We start from the raw sequence: 5,684 nt of genomic DNA, 5'->3' as shown, positions 1-5,684 counted from the left end.
CTCAACGGCGATTCGGCGTAAATCCCTGAGAGTGTTTGGTGGGTCACGTCTTCCATAAACAGTCCTTTCCAATCTATCCCAGGCAATTTCGATAGGGTTCTTGTCTGGAGAATATGCGAGCCACTCTAGTCGAGCAATGTCGTTATCGTGAAGGCAGTCATTCGCAAGAAGTGCACGATGGGTACACGAATTGCCCATGAAGACGAATGGTTCACCAATATGCTGACGATATGGTTGCACTATCTGTCGGAGGATGGCATTCGCTTATCGCAGAGCTGTTACGGGGCCTTTCATGACCACCAGCGGCGTACGTCGGCCCCATTTAATGCCACCACAAAAAACAGGGAACCTCCAACTTGCAGCACTCGCTGGACAGTGTGTCTGACGATTGTCTGGTTAAAGGCATATACGACACTCACCGGTGAAGAGAACGTGATGCCAGTCCTGAGTGGTCCATTCAGCATGCTGTTGGGCCCATCAGTACCGCCCTGCATAGTGTCGCGGTTGAAGAGATGGACCTCGCCATGGGCGTCGTGAATGACGTTGCGCATCATGCAACCTATTGTGCACAGTTTGAGTCATAACACTACGTCCTGTGGCTGCAGGGAAAGCATTATTCAACATGGTGGCGCTGCTGTCAGGGTCCCTCCGAGCCAGCATCCGCAGGTAGCAGTCATCCACTGCAGTAGTACCCCAGGGTGGCCTGAGAGATGCATGTATTGACCCTGTCTTTCTGTATCTCCTCCATGTCCGAACAACATCCCTTTGGTTCACTCCGAGACGCCTGCGCACTTCCCTTGTTCAGAGCTCATCCTGGCTCAATGTAACAATGCGGACGCGATGACAGCGGTTTTGACCATCTATGCATGGCTGAATTAAAGACACCTTCCTCGTGGAATGACTGGAACTGATCAGCTGTCGGAGCCCCTCCGTGTAACAGGCGCTGCTCATGCTTGGTTGTTTACATCTTTGGGGGGGTTTAATGACATCCCTGAACAGTCAAAGGGGCTGTGTCTGAGATACAATGTCCACAAACAACGTCTGCCTTCAGGAGCAGTGGGAACCAGGATGATGCAAAAAAATTTTAATGTGTGTATTTAGCGGGGCATACAACGTATATCTAAAAGTCAGATAAGTCGTCATAGGAAGAGGAGTGCTCACTTAGTCGACAAGTTGAGTCTAACTGCGAAGGTACCCGAACGCGCGTAGCAGACCTAGGTGAACTCGAATTAATTACGGATGTTTGTAGCGGCCACCCAATTCTGCCATAGAATACTTCGGTCGCAGGTTCGTATCCTGCCTCGGGCATGGATGTGTGTGATGTAATTAGGTTAGTTAGGTTTACGTGGCTCTACGTTCTAGGGGACTGATGACCTCAGAAGTTAAGTCCCATAGTGCTCAGAGCCATTTGAACCATTTTTGATTCCGCCATAACAGTCTATGCTGAGGACCACTGAAATACCCAGAGCATGTAATATCAGTTGAAGGCGACTTTAACTTAGGCAGTATAGGTTGGTACGTATATGGATCCCTTGTAGGTGGTAAGGACAGATGGTCTTCTGGACTAGTTTTGAACACGTTTTCCGAAAAATTAACGCTGCTAATTCGACACCCAACACGCAATGGAAATGTTTTAGATCATACACCTACAAACAGGTCATCGAGACCCTGTGACAGTACACAGACGGTGATTAGTAATCATGTCACGTAGCGACCGCCACTTGGAGTAGCCGCGTCGTCTATGGCGCATTGCCACGGTTCGCGCGGCTACCCCCGTCGGAGGTTCGAATCCTCCTCAGGAATGAATGTGTGCGTTGTCCTTAGTGTGTGTTAGTTCAATGTAGATTAAGCAGTGTGTAAGCCTAGGGACCGATGACCTCAGCAGTTTGGTCCCATACTAGCTTACCACGTAGCGACGATGGCTACTAAAAATAAATCCGCCATGAAGGATCACCGAATATTTTTGCTAGAAAGAGACAGAAAATTAAAGGGCAGCAGTTAGTTTTAATATGGATGAAATAGAGGAATATTGGGCAAAGCTAACAATGTACGAACTTTCGCATGCTGGAATAGCTGAGTCAGCAAAATTGGCTCTGAGCACTATGGGACTTAACATCTGTGGTCATCAGTCCCCTAGAACTTAGAACTACTTAAACCTAACTAACCTAAGGACATCACACACATCCATGCCCGAGGCAGGATTCGAACCTGCGACCGCAGCAGTCGCGCGGTTCCGGACTGCGCGCCTAGAACCGCTAGACCACCGCGGCCTGCAGCTGAGTCAGCAACTTCTGTTAATTACTACAGCGAAAAACCAGTCCATTGCAAATTTCACTTTATTTTATTCTCTCGATGACTAGCCTCCGGCAGAGACCCATTTTTAAAATCATCGTAACATAATCAAATGTGGTATTTCCGAAAATGCAAAAACATGTTGACATTTGGCAACAATTACAGAGCAGACAGACAAAGTTGGATCTGATTGTAAATCGTGCTCTGGAAGAGTAGGTACCTAGTAAGTGGATTAAGGACGGAAAAGACACGCCGTGGAACAGTAACAATGTACGGAAAATGCTGAGGAGACCGTTTTACTGTCTGTTCAGAAAGAGAATATGCGAATGACCTCAGGGAATAGTTAGTAAAAATTCCGTTTTTGAAAAAAGATCAATGCTCGAAGCCTGCAGTTATTTCGACTGGTATACCTCAGCAAAGGCTGTTACCGAGACGAAGACTTCTTAAGTAAAACTGTAGAACACATTATATCCTCCTCGATGGCGAGTGTTCATCAGAGACAACGGCATCGTCAGCAGGCCCAAGGAAGTTGTGATATTCTCTGCATAGATAAATGATGCAACGGACAGGGTGAGTTGCTATCTATGGTTGTTTGCTGATGGCGCTGTTGTGTACGAGAAGGTATCATCGTTGAGTGACTGTAGGAGGATACAAGATGACTCAGAGAAAACTTGAATTTTGTGTGACGAATGGCAGTTTACTGCAAATGTTGAAATATATACGTTAATGCAGATGAGGAGGAAAACCAATCCCTTCGACATCTACATCTACATGAATATTCTGAAAATCACATTTAAGTGCCTGGCAGAGCGTTCATCGAACCATCTTCACAATTACCTATTATTGCAATCTCGTACAGCGTGCGGAAGGAACGAACACCTGTATCTTACCGTGTGAGCTCTGATTTCCCTTATTTTATCGTGGTGATCATTTCTCCCTATGTAGGTCCGTGTGAACAAAGTAATTTCGCAACCGGAGGAGAAAGATCGTAATTTGAATTTCGTGAGAAGGCAAGGAAAAACTCCTTTCTTTTAATGATTTCCAGCACAAATCCTATATCATTTCTGTGACACCTTCTCCCACATTTCGCAATAATACAAAACGTGTTGCCTTTCTTTGAACTTTTTCGATGTACTCCGTCAGTCCTGTCTGGTAAAGATTGCACATCGCGCAGCAGTATTTAAAAAAAGGACGGACAAGAGTAGTGTAGACTGTCTTCTTAGTATTTCTATTACATTTTCTGAGTGTCCTGCGAATAAAACAGTCTTTGGTTAGCCACCCCCACAATATTTTCTGTCTGTTCCGTAAAATTTAAGTTGTTCGTAACTGTAATTCCGGGGTATTTAGCTGAATTTACCGCCTTTAAACTTGACTGATTTATCGTGCAATCAAATACTAATGAATTCCTTTAAGCACTCATGTGGATGACCTCACACTTCTCGTTATTTAGGGTCAACTGCTAATTTTCGCACTATACAGATATCTTTTCTGAATCGTTTTACAATATGGTTTGGTCTTCTGATGACTTTATTAGTCGATAAACGACAGCGTCATCTGCAAACAACCTAAGACAACTGCTCAGATTCTCTCTGTAATAGTTTATATAGATAATGAACAGCAAAGGGCCATAACGCTACCTTCGGGAACGCTAGGAATCGCTTCTTGTCTACTCGATGACTTTCCGTCAATTGCTATGAAATGTGACCTCTCTGACAGGTTGTCTCATATCCAGTCACATAACTGAGATGATATTCCATAAGCACGTAATTTCACTACAAGCTACTTGTGTGGTACGTGTCTAGGGCCTTCCAGAAGTCATGAAATCCGGAATCGATCTGAAAACCCTCTTCAGTAGCACTCAAAACTTAATGCGAATAAAGAGCTAGTTGTGTTTCACAAGCATGATGTTTTCTAAACCCATGTTGACAGTATGTGAATAGACCCTTTTCTTTCAGGTAATTCATAATGTTCGAACACAATATATGTTCCAGAATCCTGCTGCATATCGACGTTAATCAAATCCACCTGTAATTAAGTGGATTACTCCTACTACCTTGCTTGAATATTGGTGTGACCAGTGCAACTTTGCAGTTTTTGGGTACGGATCTTTCGTCGAGCGAATGGTTGTATATGATTACGTATGAAGCTATTGTATCAGCATGCTCCGAAATAAACTCAATCGTTATACAGTCTGGACTGGAAGACTTGCTTCTGGTAAGTGATTAAAGTTGCTTCATTATTCCGATGATATCTATTTCTACGTTACTCATGTAGGCAGCTGTTCTTGATTTGAATACTGAAACATTTACTTCTTCTTTTGTGAAAGCATTTCGGAAGGCTGTGTGTTAGTAACTCTGCTTTGGCAGCACTGTCTTCGATAGTATCTCCATTGCTATCGCTCAGAGAAGGCATTGACTGTTTCTTGCCGCTAACATACTACACATACGACCAGAATCTCCTTGGATTATCAGCCAGGTTTCGAGACAAAGTTTTTTTGTGGAAACTGTTACAAGCATCTCGCATTGAAGTCAGCGCTAAATTTCGACCTTCTGTTAAGATAGCCAATCTTGGGTATTTTGCGTCTGTTTACATGTGGAATGTTTGTTTCGTTGTTTCTACAACAGTGTTCTGACCCACGTTGTGTACCAAGAAGGATCAGCTCCGTCGTTTGTTAATTTATTTGCTATAAATCTGTCATTTGCTGCCGATACTATTTCTCTGAATTCAAGCCACATCTGGTCCACACTTTTATTATTAATTAGGAATAAGTGAGGATTGCCTCTCAGGAAGACTTCAAGTGAATTTTTATCAGCTTTTTTGTACAGGTATGTTCTTAGTTTATTTTTGGAGGATTTGTGGATTACAATATTCAGTCTCACTGCGACAACCCTGTGTCCATTTTGATGCTCTTTATTAACTCATGATAATTTGTTGCTAAGAGGTCAAGTGTGTTTTTACAACCGTTTACTATTCGCGTGGGCACCTTAACTAACTGTTCGAAATAATTTTCAGTTAATGCGTTTAGTACAATTTCTGATGATGCTTTATGCGTACATCCGAAATTATACATGTATTTTCACCAACATATGGAGTGTATATTTAAGTAACCACCAAGTATATTTGTATAAGTCAGGTAAGTGTTTCAAATCAAACTCAAGTTTTCTTTGAATCTTTCAGCAACTGTATCATCTGATTAGGGAGGTCGGTAAAAAGATCAAATTACTATTTTATTCCAGTTGCCCACAATGATCTCTGCCCATATTAACTTACAGGAACTATCTATTTCAATTTCGCGGCAAATAGACTACTTCTAACAGCACCAAACCCGAAACCGCCAACCGTGTTTAGCCAATCCTTTCTGAACACCGTTAGGTTCTTCGCAAAAAATTTCA

The sequence above is a fragment of the Schistocerca americana genome, chromosome 6 (assembly GCF_021461395.2).
Source record: "Schistocerca americana isolate TAMUIC-IGC-003095 chromosome 6, iqSchAmer2.1, whole genome shotgun sequence".
In the NCBI taxonomy this organism is placed as follows: Eukaryota; Metazoa; Arthropoda; class Insecta; order Orthoptera; family Acrididae; genus Schistocerca; species Schistocerca americana.
Note: the sequence above shows the minus strand (reverse complement) of the source record.